This window comes from Hyla sarda, chromosome 1 (assembly GCF_029499605.1).
Source record: "Hyla sarda isolate aHylSar1 chromosome 1, aHylSar1.hap1, whole genome shotgun sequence".
In the NCBI taxonomy this organism is placed as follows: domain Eukaryota; kingdom Metazoa; phylum Chordata; class Amphibia; order Anura; family Hylidae; genus Hyla; species Hyla sarda.
In genome coordinates, this window is record NC_079189.1 from 533794716 (window position 1) to 533808488 (window position 13773).

Genomic DNA, 13773 nt, shown 5'->3' on the forward strand with positions numbered 1-13773 from the left:
CTTAAGGAGTTTCCTCTAGTCATAGTGGGCTATGAGCTTCTGTTTCTTTATACTCCCCCCCAGATAAAACACAGAGGCTACCCAGGAGGTGCCTAGTAATCTATTTTCTCCTCTTCATACATTGTTATTCAAGCAAAACGGATAACCCCATATGCCTGCATCACTCCACCCCCACAGCTGCTCCAGGCGGCTTCCTACTATGAGCTGGGATTGCCCACTCCACTCCCAGTGTTTCAATTATTGATTACACACAAATCTTCCCTCCCTGTTCATTTCATCCGTACGCCTTTACCTCTCCTCTTATTCCGAACAAAAAAAGCATGTGTGTATGTGTGTGAGACACTTTCTGCCTTCTTTGTACTTCTTATTCAGCACTGCAGCAGAATAGAACTGCAGAGTAAGATCCACCCAATGTGCTAGTCTTCCCTATTTGGTGGCCCATTCAGCACTGAGAAGAGGACAGCTCCCCGCACTGAGAAATCCTGTACTGCTGCGAATGAGCGGATAGGAGCAGGTGGACGAGGTAAGAAGGGTGTACGGATGCTTCCACAGCTGCCCATCGCTGAACATTAGGACACTTACACTTCCGACATAACACGAGACACTGGATTTGCATGAACTTGGGAACTTTTTTTTTTGTGCATTTAGACAAATCCGACGTAACTTGCTAGTGAAAGGAATTTGTGTTAAGAGCTATATTGGCTACATCTTTTCAGGGGTGTCCGGTCAGTTTGGTTTCTCTTATACTGTGCGGAAATATATTTTATTGTGTGACTTAAAAGAGTACCAGATCCAATAAGTATGAACTGCTAACACTACTGTATCCTTGCAATTGTCTGTAAATGTTTAGGGAGGTATTCATAACCAGATATACCTTTAGTATGGTAGACTTTATGCGGGCAGACATTTTTCTGAATTTATAGATTCATCAATTCAATTGATTAAGACTGTAGTCAGACCCTACTCTGCTTACTGGGGACAATAGATTGCACGAAACCGCACAGCTATGGTTTGCAGGATATAACTTAGATTTAGCATCTCTTTTATACATGCATTAATCTAGGGCGGTGTTTCTTAACCAGGGTGCCTCCAGCTGTTGCAAAACTCCAACTCCCAGCATGCCCGGACAGCCTTCGGCTGTCCGGGCATGCTGGGAGTTGGAGTTTTGCAGCAGCTGGAGGCACCCCGGTTGAAAAACACCGATCTAGAAGCTATGTATAGTAGTCGAAATGATGACTAGTTGACATTATGGTTGGAAGTGTTGCTTGCTCTCAGTTAATGTTGCATCAGGAAACTTATTGCAGTCGTTTACTTGGCTCAAAGTGCAGGAAGCATGCTGCAGAACTAGCGTGCCTTCACTCTTCACTGCCTCAGCTGCCTGCAGAGCTCTGCTCTCAAGGTCCCTCTGGTAAAAGAGGGGTTAATGGGGACCTGCTGGTTCTGCGGAGTCTGAGTCATCTACAGGAGCTGTCATTTGTCAAACAACTGCACAGTGAGCCAAATGCAGAGTGTCAGGGCAAACAAAATCTCATTACCAGAATCAGTGTGCGTCAAAGGGTGCGCTGTGATGGATAGCGCTCGCTCTTCCTTCAAGTGCTAATAAAACACCGGACGGCTGAATTAAAACACTGATAACAATAAACATTTTTTTTTTTTTTTTTTTGGGCATGCAGAGGATAATCTGCAGTCAACTGCAGTGCAGAGTGCTGAGGATAACCAGGCACATTGATAGTAAGGAGGAGGGGTTCCTGTAGCTAGCATCTTACTAGAACAGTCATGTCTACAATAACCATAAAGTTGACCATAAATCTTCAATTGCTCAACTTCCCGCAATGCTTTGGCTCCATAAAGAGACATTAAATTAATATATATATATATATATATATATATATATAAATATATATATATATGTTATTATAAGATATAGGTTACATATGAGGTCAAGAGGGAGGTCGTCATGAATATCATAGGTCAGATCCTTCTTGACCCCATATGTAACTTGTATCTTATAATAATAATAAACATATATATATATATATATATATATATAAACACACACACACACACACATATATATATATATATATGTATATAAATGCTATTATAAGATATAGGTTACATACGGGGTCAAGAAGGAGGTCATCATGAGTATCATAGGTCAGATCCTTCTTGACCCCATATGTAACCTGTATCTTATAATAATAATAATAATAAATATATATATAAGCATATACATATATATATATAAATAAATATATATATATATATATATATATATATATATATATATGTTATTATAAGATATAGGTTACATATGGGGTCAAGAAGGAGGTCAAGACGGAGGTCATCATGAGTATCATAGGTCAAGCCCATATGTCAGTCCCATTATGTGAGGAATTTACGAGCATGTATTCTCTGCGTCTTTCCAGTTCCTGAGGTGTGCCCTTTCACCGTGAGATCACATAACTATAGATTAAGATTATACACCTGGTGCAGTCTTTTCCTTCAAAATGACTAATTCGCTGGGATCTCCGCAGTGTGTTCTTAGTATTCTACCACTGAGAAAATAGAGGTATCCACAGCCACATGCTGAACCAGAGAATAATTCCCGCAGTCAGATAAGCTAAACATTTTTTATGCAAAGATCCATAATATACAGACGATCACAATTGTTATACTGTTATACATATTGTGATGGATAGCGTCCCTGATATTCCTTAGGGTCGTAAATGATGTTTTACCAGCTTTGGTTTACCTCTTGGTGATCATGGACTGCATACAATATTTAGAGTGTTTGTTATTAAACATATTCTGTCATGTTGCTTCTAGATTTAATGTGTAAAGAAAACAATAATGATAATAATGTCGCAATTTTATAAAATTATCTGAAATTTGCCATTTTTCGTCTTTGGAGGTATCTGAGTGTTCTAGACCTAGCATAGAGACTATAGAGATTACATCATCTGTGGAGACATCAGACTAAACAAATGCTATTCAATTACAGTGTATCTGTTTGCAAACACAAGGAAAAGGAAACCAATAACCACAAATGATTTTATTTATGGACAGCCATTTCTGGATGCTGCATTCTGCACAATGGACAGTAGAACCTCCATAGGCCAGACAATTCTATTTCTAATAAATCTATGGTCTATTGGAACAGAAAAATCATTTCCTTTTTCTTGGTTACTGATCTTCACTTCAGATTTGGGGTGATGTGGTGCAGTAAGTAATAAAATGTACGTAACCAATGCTGAGTGCGTTCATGGAATATCCCCATATGGGACATGCCTGACCTATTAGTAACATATAGAAAAGCAAATTATGTAGCCTTTATATAAAGACCAGCTGAAAATAGACATATATATATATATATATATACATATATATATATTTTTTTTTTTTTTACGTTAGTGCTTATTGTTACAATAAATTATGAAGCATTTGGTAAAAATTTGGAAACGTTAAGATGTGGTGCAGAGAAACTCATTAGATTAATACAACTTTTACCATCGCCATATTCATGATGTATTGTTAGAGATGCTAGAATTTTTTTTATTGCTGCCTCACAATCCTGATATTTGACAGCAGAGTGGATTATATGTAGAGTGTTTCCCTCTCTTAACCTAATTTTCTGTTCTGACATGCAATAGAGTGGGTGGAATTATTTAAGTCCCCTCATCTCCCTTTCCTTTTTTAGACACCCATGACATCCTGTTAAGGTTTTACAAGGAATGGATAAGACGTCATATTGTATAATTCCAACTGCGCCACATTAATGATAATTGTATTAGAAGATTGGGACAATGAAATGCCAAGTGAGACTGGAGTGTGATGTGACATTGACGTCATCATGAACGCTCTCGGACGTTGTCCTGCATCAGTCTACAGCACTATACTGTACTGCAGAGAAAATGTCCATTTGCTTCATTGTGTAATAGATCGCTCATGCTGCTTTCCTTACGGACAAAGCAGGGTGCTGATACCTCAGTAGAGACTTGAGTTTGGAGGTGGCGGTATTCAGAGGACTGCATGAAGCATAGATTTCTAAACCCTATTGAGTCCATTTTCACAAGGGGTCCATAAACTGAACTATGAAGAGATTATTGAGAGTAAACCTTGAATTTGTGCTAAACTGGTTAATCTAATACATGTGGTGCATACAGTTAGAATTATGGAGCTGAAGCTGTACATTATAATGCATGTTTAACCATTTTTAGTGAAATGATCTATAAATACCTTCTACCCAACAGGAGTAAAATGGGTGGTGGTGTTGCTTAAAGGGGTACTACACCCCTAGACATCTTATCCCCTATCCCCCTAAGGATAGGGGATAAGATGTCTAATTGCCGGGGTCCCGCCGCTGGGGACCCTCGCAATATTGCATGCGGCACCCACCTGTTTCTTGTCCTGCCCCCGTGTGATGTCACGCCCCGTCCCCTCAATGCAAGTCTATGAGAGGTGTGTCACCCCTTCTCCCATAGACTTGCATTGAGGGGACGGAGCGTGACGTCACACGGGGGCAGAGTCGTGACGTCACAGACTTCCGTTCCCGTGGTCGCGACCCAGACCCTCCAGCGCTTCCGGACAAGAAACAGATGGGTGCCGCATGCAATATTGCGGGGGTCCCCAGTGGCGGGACCCCCGCTATCAGACATCTTATCCCCTATCCTTTGGATAGGGGATAAGATGTCTAGGGGTGGAGTACCCCTTTAAGTACAAATCAGAAATGTGGGTGTGGCTAAATTCTATGGTCTATTCAAACATGGCAGATTTGCTACCGAAAATTTTGCAACTAAAATGTTCTACACATTTCTGCAGCATGTGCATGGGTTTCTGCAAACCCCGCCCAGCTAAATAGGACAGTAAAAGACAACTTGTGCAATACTTCTCAGCATGTGAATACACCCTTATCATTTGGAGATTATTATAATAAATGTTTATAACTGATTTTTGTAATTTCAACAGTCAAAAATTTGTATCTTTTTTTTTTTTTTTTTTGAGTTCTTACCTATCAGAACAGAGTAATGCTAGGGTGGTGTAAGTCCATACCAAGAATTATAGTCGTACTTAATCTGATTTATTACATTAAAACAAGCACAGCAGGAGAGATGGCACCAGGCTGCGCAATGGAAAGAAGGCAAATAAGTAGAGGCAACGCTATCCTAAGGGTAATGTTCTGCTGGGAAACCTTGGATTTAGGCATTCATATAGATGATATATAACCTACCTAAACATTGTACAGAATAAGTACATCTCTTCATGGCAATAATGTTCCCTAATGGCAGTGACTTCTTTCAGCAGGTTAATGCCCCCTGCCACACTTTATAAATGGTTTTGGAAAGGTTTGAGAGACATCACAATAAAGGTAAAGGTGATGAATTGTCCTCTAAATTCCCTAGATCTCAATATAATTGTGAAGCATGCATGTCCAATCCATTGAGGTCATACCTCAGTCACAACTTATATGATTTGAAGGCTTACCTGCTAATATCTTGAAGCCATATCACTGGACATCTTCAGAAGTCATGTGGAGTCCATGCCCTGATGGGTCAGGGCTGTTTTGATATCATCAGAAGCACCTACACAGTCATAGGCAGGTGGCTTTAGATTGATAGATAAAGTGGTTCCTCAGCTTACAATGGCTTCAGGTTACAATATTTTCAACATACAGTGGTCTTTTCTGGACCATTGTAAGTTAAAACAAGACTCAACATACAATGCTACAGACAGTAGGAAACAAGCCAATGACTGGAGGAAGAATGGGTATTTCACTGGCAAAACATCTGTATTATTAAAGTGCATGCACGGAATTGCTGTCTGGAGCGCTCCCTACAGTACAGGGAGGTACTACTTTTTTTGTACTACTCTTTACCTATGCCAGGGTTAGCTGCTCCTTTGGACACCAGGTAAGGGTGGCTCCTTTTTACTGTTTTTTGGGACATTGCATGTACTGGACAGGACCCTGAAGAAGCTCCTGTCCTCTACATAGACAGTGATTTACAAATCCCAGCAGATCTTTCTTACTTTTCCATTTAAGGAATTGCTTTATCAATATTAGTTATATCCTTATTTTTCTTTTATCCTCATATTTCCCCCATTTTGGATGACATTAAGGCTTCAGAACCAATTACGAGGTTTCCATAAGATACAATGGTTTCAACATACAATGGTCCATGGCATATTTTATTTTACTGTAGATAGATAGATATACAGATAGATAAATATACGGATAGATAGATAGATAGATAGATAGATATACAGATAGATGCAGTGGATAGTGCTTTACAGTACACCCACCTTTTCTAAAATTCTACGTATCACAGCTATTCTGAACAAAGCATCTTTTGTACTTTGTAAAGAGAACAGGATAATCCATTCAGTCCTTGACAGGAGATCAATATCAGTGGATTTTATAAATCATGTGAGTTGGACTTATCATCATCCTCTCGGCACTGAGAGTTTCTCCTTTTCTTGTCTTAATTATTTGCTTCCATTAAGATAATGGCACTTGGGGACCTGTCTCCTTTATGACATCAATGATACTCTCTGTACTTTTGGATAATATTAAATCAGTTGCTAACAGCTGGTAGCTGATGTGTAGTATTTGAAATAATACTACTGAGTTACTACATACTGTATCAATTAATTTTTTGTGTGAATTTGCCACTTAGAAAGCTTTTTGCATTTTTAAATTGTCTTTAGTGAATATTCATATAAGACACGAGAGAATAAGAACATAAGTATAGGATTTAGGAACATGTATAGCTGGCCAAATATATAAAATCAAACCCGTCCAAACCAGGTGACTGTAGGTGGGGATCTTCCAACAGCCTTATGTGAATGAAGGCCTAATGACCCTCCTGTGATGGCAGATGTTCCTACAGGCAATGGCTTATTGAACTCTCTCTACGGATGTGTGCATGTTTATGGGGGAGATAGGAAGAATAGCTGTAGGTTGAATGAGCATTTGTCCAACAGCTATCTCATGTGTGTGGTCAACTTAAATGACTGGAAATAATGAAAAAACCCTCATAAAATGTGATTTAGAAAAGAAGGGAGAGCTAGTTGACATCACTTGAGATTCCAGATATTTATTCCATGGCTTCCAGGACCCGTGGCTAATGCCGGACACCGGCGATCGGGCTGATGCCCGGCAATTACCCCTTAGACACCGTGATCAAAGTTGATTGCAGCATCTAAAATGCTGAAAATACACTGCCGGTAGCTCAGTGGACCTGGATGAGATCATTGCGGGGAAATCGCGATGTCCTGATCAGCTTAGAGGACGGCGGGAGGGCCCTTACCTGCATCCTCACCGTTCAATCGGTTCTTCAAGGTTCCAGTCAGCCTCAGCAGGCTCGAGCAACGGAGTACCAATAAAACTGATCAATGCTATGCTATGGCATAGCATCGAACAGTGTATGCAATCTAATGATTCCATGTAATAGTTCCCTATGAGGAAAAATTAAAAAATTTAATAAATGGGATTTAACACTTTCCTTTAAAAAAGTTTCAATCACCCCCCTTTTCCTATAAAAAAAATGTAATCAGAAATTAACATGAACATATGTGGTATCGTCACATGCATAAATTTCTGAACTATAAAAATACAATGTTTATTAAACCGCACGGTCAATGGCATATATGTAAAAAATACCAAAGTCCAGAATTGCATATTTTTGGTCACTTTGTATACAACTACATATAAAACTACAGATAACAGTGCAAAAAATGAGCCTTCACACATACCCGTATTTGGAAAAACAAAAAAGTTATATGGATCAGAGAAGGACATTTTTAACCCCTTGGGGACAAAGCCCATTATGACCTTAAGGACCAGAGCATTTTTTGCACGTCTGACCACTGTCACTTTATGCATTAATAACTCTGGGATGCTTTTACTTATGAATTTGATTCCGAGATTATTTTTTGTAAAATATTCTACTTCATGTTAGTGTTACATTTTCGTTGATACTTGCATCATTTCTTGGTGAAAGATCCCAAAATGTTATGAAAATTTTAGCATTTTTCCAACTTTGAAGGTCTCTGCTTGTAAGGAAAATGGACATTCCAAATAAATGATATATTGATTCACATTTATAATATGTCTACTTTATATTTTCATCATAAAGTTGACATGTTTTTCCTTTCTGAAGACATTAGAGGGCTTCAAAGTTTGGCAGCAATTTTTTTATTTTTCATGAAAATTTCAAAATCTGAGTTTTTCAGGGACCAGTTCAGTTTTGAAGTGAATTTATTGGTCTTTATGTTAGAAATACCCCATATTGGACCCCATTATGAAAACTGCACCCCTCAATGTATTCAAAATGACATTCAGGATCTGTTAACTCTTTAGGTGTTTCACAGGAATAGCAGCAAAATGGAGGAGAAAATTCAAAATCTTCATTTTTTTCAATAACATGTTCTTGTAGACCCATATTTTTTATTTTTAAAAGGGGTAATAGAAGAAAAAGCCCCCCAAAATGTGTAACCCAATTTCTCTCGAGTAAGTAAATACCTTATATGTGTATGTAAAGTGTTCTGTGGGCGCACTAGAGGGCTCAGAAGGGAAGGAGCGAGAATTTTACTGAAATGGTTTTTGGGGGGCATATCGCTTTTAGGAAGCCCCCATGGTTCCTGAACAGCAAAAAAACACCCAAATGGCACACTATTTGGGAAACTATATCCCTCAAGGAACATATAAGGGGTACAGTGAGCCTTAACACCCTACAGGTGATTGACAAACTTTCGCTAAAGTGGGATGTAAAAATGAATGAAAAAATGAAAATGAAATAAAAAAACAATTTTTTTTTTCACTAAAATGCTGATGTTACCCCAAATTTTTCATTTTCACAAGGGGTAATAGGTGAAAATGTCCCCCAAAATTTGTAACCCCATTTCTCTCGAGTAAGGAAATATCTATATGTGGATGTAAAGGGCTCTGTGGGTGCACTACAATGCTCAGAAGGGAAGGAGCGACATTGGGCTTTTGGAAAGCAAATTTAGCTGAAATGGTTTTTGGGGAGAATATCAAATTTAGGAAGCCCCTATGGTGCCAGAACAGCAAAAATAACCACATGGCACACTATTTGGGAAACTACATGCCTTAAGGAACGTAACAAGGGGTACAGTGAACCTTAACACCCCACAGGTAATTGCCGAATTTTTACTAAAGCTGGATGTAAAAATGACTAGGAATAACAGGAGAAAAAGCCCCCCAAAATTTGTAACACTATTTCTTCTGAGTATGGAAATACCTCATATGTTTATGTAAAGTGCTCTGCTCTGCGGCCGCCCTACAGGGCTCAGAAGAGAAAGAGCGCCATTGGGCTCTTGGAGAGAGAATTTGATTGGAATGGAAGGCGGGGGCCTTGTGCATTTACACCCCACCGGTGTAGTGAGCATTTACACCCCACCGGTGTCTGACAGATCCTTGGAACAATGGGCCTTGCAAATGAAAACTAAATTTTTTCTTTTTACGGACCACTGTTCCTAAAAAATCTGTCAGACACCTGTGGGGTATAACTGCTCACTGTACTCCTTATCACATTATTTGGGGGGGTGTAGTTTCCGAAATGGGGTCACATATGGGCGGGGGGGGGGGGGGCTGGGGGAGGGACACTGTTCTGGCACCATGGGGGCTTTGTAAACGCACATGGCCTTCAATTCCAGACAAATTTTCTCTCCTAAAGCCCAATGGCACTCCTTCTCTTCTGAGCCCTGTAGTTCACCCGCAGAGCACTTTACATCCACGTATGGGGTATTTCCTCACTCAGAAGAAATGGGGTTACAAATATTTGTGGAGCTTTTTTCCTATTATCCCTTGTGAAAATGAAAACTTTGGGGTAACCAGCATTTTAGTGACGCCCAGCTCGTGATGTCACGGCCAAGCCCCCTCAATGCAAGTCTATGGGAGGGGGTGTGACGTCACGAGCAAGGCGTGACTGTGACGTCACAAGCCTCCGGCACTGCACCCGACGCTCTAAATGAACGGCGGGTGCAGGTCCCCAGCGATCAGACATCTAATCTCCTATCCTTTGGAGAGGGGATAAGATTTCTAGGGGCGGAGTACCCCTTTAAATAGTGTGGACAATCTTTTGTTACCATTTTGCAGAACTGTTCCATAAACCAAACCACAAGTGAGAGGGGTTACCAAACCACATGAGAGGTATGCTACTTTGAATTAAAACAGGCGTTCCTGTGCAATTCTTGGGATTAAAATGACTTATTGACATTTTAAATACAATGTTGCTAAGTATGCTCTAGTCAAAGGAGATACACTGTAGCATGTCTAAGCACAGGCCTGGAGGGGGCAGTATATGACACCAGGATTCTATGGTGTACTTTACATCACCATTTCATGCCCTGCCCCTACAGATCCTCCAATAGGCAAAACACAGTGTACCAGTTTTGCTTAAAATGTTTCTTTAAAAGGGTACTCCGCCCCCTAGACATCTTATCCCCTATCCAAAGGATAGGAGATAAGATGTCAGATCGCCGCTGTCCCGCTGCTGGGGACCCCGGGGATTGCCGCTGCAGCACCCCGCTATCATTACTGCGCAGAGCGAGATCGCTCTGCATGTAATGACGGGCAATACAGGGGCCGGAGCATCGTTACGTCACGGCCCCGCCCCTTGTGACGTCACAGCCCGCCCCTTCAATACAAGTCTATGGGAGGGGGCGTGGTGGTCATCACGCCCCCTGCCATAGACTTGCATTAAGGGGACGGGCCGTGATGTCATGAGGGGCGGAGCCATGATGTCACGCTGCTCCGTCCCCTGTATCGCCCGTCATTACGCACAGAGCGAACTCGCTCTGTGCAGTAATGATAGCGGGGTGCCGCAGCGGCGATCCCCGGGGTCCCCAGCAGCGGGACCGCGGCGATCTGACATCTTATCCCCTATCCTTTGGATAGGGGATAAGATGCCAGGGGCGGAGTACCCCTTTAAGGACACATGACAGACTGTAAAATCTCAGGCCATCATCTTACTGCAAAGCAAACATTTGGCAGCACAACATAATAAATTAGCAAAGACATAAGAGACAGGGAGATGGCGCGGAGCAAGAAGCAAATGTGTGCCGTGTTGTTATCTATAATTAAAGTATTGATAAGACTCTCCGGAAGTTATCTCAGGCCTCCACACGTGTGTGCTTTCATTCAACATGTAATTATTATGTCTTTGGTTACATAACAATTGTATTCTAATGTGTTTTTTAAACATTCATCTTGTTGTATATTGAGCCATAGTGTTGATACAACTTCATAGAAAATAAATAGAGAAAATAAATTTGGAATAGTCCAAGGACATAACATTAAATGTTCCCCCTCTGGTTATTTATAAGGGTTCATTAGTAGCTTACAATACATGCAGATAAAGTCAATGGCCTGTCTGCTGTCTCCTGCGGCCTGGAGGTTTTTTGGACCCTTAATAGTATACAGGGTAAATTCTTCAAGAAAAGATTTTATTTTACTTAACTTTTTCATTTCCAATGTTATATTTTAAGGGGTTATCAAGGAATTAAAAAACAGAGATCATTTATTTCTCTGTCTCCAGGTTGAGTGTGGTATTACAACTTGATTCCATTCACTTCAATGGGACTGAGCTGCAGAACCACACCCAATCTGGAGACAGACAGAGAGTGGTTTTTGAAAGAAGCTGGCTTTGTTTTTCGATGCTTGGATAACCCCTTTAAGGGACACATGCCATAAAAATGACTGCACATTCAATTATGGTAAATTATAGGTAGTCTCAGTCACAAGCTATAAAGTACTGTAAGTCCTAAGCACTAATTGGCTAAAGGGGTTGACATGTGACAGATTACCAATGCTTTTACAGTACAATTGACGATTGGATAGTTGCTGGTATATGCATTATATGTGAGTGCCTACATGCAATATATTGAAACACAGAAAATACATTTGTAATGTAATACACTTAAAAATATATGCCTTAACCTTTCAGGGACATACTTAAGACAGAGCAGCAAACCATATGTGACTTCAGCCACCCGAACAGTGTTCAAAGTAGCAACAGGTGACTTTACTCTGAGACACCCCACATATTGGCCTGATTAACTATTGTAAACCAGACTGCTTTTGTTGGGTTGTGCACCAAAATCTGGGGCAGTATGCCACATATTGTTTCTGGCCCAGATATATTGGTGCATTGAGCCAAAATAAACCTACTAACACAATAAACTCAAACAAGTGGCGGCTTGAAAAGGGGGGTGGCCAGCCTGAAAAGAATTGTTTGACAACCTGACCTATTTGCTTTTGAATTCACAGAAAATCCTCTGAATAAATGGCTGAACATTTCCACCCAAAAAAAGTTGGTCAGAACACTTTCGCACTTGTAAATCAAAATCTGTGAATCCCCATAGTAAATAGAATGGAATCATGCAAGTCGGAAACAACATTTCACACTAATAAAAACCAACACTCTTTGAAGTGAATAAGGGCCATTATATCAGATTTCTCAATTCTATTAATCTGCAAATAATCATCTAGTCTTCTTCTGAGTTGACAGAATGTCAGCGGTACTTTATGGGGGTCCTGCCAGCAAATGTTTAAAGGGTACATGCCTCTTTAAAAAGTTTCTGTCAATCCACACGCCGATCACAAATCAGAGCTATGAAATGATGATTAAAAGCTAAGTGGCCAGCATCCAGCTTCTATCATGACATAGACGACATTCTTATTTTTCGTTTTTTTTTTTTATTCACCACAGGGAAAAAAGAAGCATTGCACAGTTCTCATTGAAATAAATTGGGGAGCCTCCCCTATTGACCCAGAATTTCATAATAGGGTTTCAGAAAATAGATTTCACTAAACCAGTTAAAGGGATTATCCACTATAAGGTGATTTTAGTAGTACATACGTACCAAAACTGTCTATTTCCTGTTGAATTTCGTTCTCTAAACTACACATCCCATAGTTCCACACATCTGCCTCCCACCCATTGAAACACACCTGTGATCCCTTCAATGCAATACACCAGTGTTTCCTAATCAGGGTGCATACAAAATGAACTGTTGCAAAATGAACTCTCTCCCACCCAGTGATCGCTCCACCCATTGAAGCAGGACAGACTCCCTCTGATCACCTGACTAGTGATGTCAGGTCTCGACGCAATGCAACCCCAAGACATGAGTCATTTTGTATGCTGTTAAAAATAAATATTGGGGCGATAATCACAGAAGAATTGTAAGACCACTGTCACACACAGGTACAGACACTATATTATGGACTAGACTAACTTTACAGCCCCTGTAGCATAGTCAAATAAAAAAAAGATCCTGGATTATGCTTTGAATTTCTTTAAAAAAAATTTTTTTTACATTCTTGTAAAACAGTGGTTATTCTGGTATTAATCTAAGTCATCCCAGAAGTCATTACAGTAGATGGTGGCCATAGATGTTCAGTCTTTAATTAACTGTCAGAATGTTATGATTAAATATAGTATATCTTAAAGGTTCTCACCAAATAAGTCTCCAGTGAAGTCATTTGTTTTATGATTGTCACAAGTACTAGCGACATATATCCCAGGCAGCCAGTAAACCTACTTTTGGGAGCCGCAGTAGTAACTATCTACTACCCAAGATCCTGAATCATGTAAGTATGTAAGATTTAGAACATGCTCACATGTTCTAGAAAAAAAGTCAGCAAAGAACAATGAATTCTCTGCAGATTTTAAACCAAAGCATATTCATCATTGCAACAGATTAAGAAAAAAAAACGTTACAGGGTTGATCACCGGCAGATCAATTGGC

General features: G+C 40.0%; 1 protein-coding gene across 1 annotated transcript in view; it reads left to right on the top strand.

Moving 5' to 3' along the window:
* The first annotated feature begins 213 nt into the window (after positions 1 to 213).
* SV2C (synaptic vesicle glycoprotein 2C) overlaps positions 214 to 13773 on the top strand; it is a 203917-nt gene continuing 190357 nt past the window's right edge. The window contains exon 1 of the mRNA XM_056540338.1: positions 214 to 523. The gene's annotated coding sequence lies outside the window, so the exon portion shown is untranslated. The remainder of the gene's footprint in view (positions 524 to 13773) is intronic.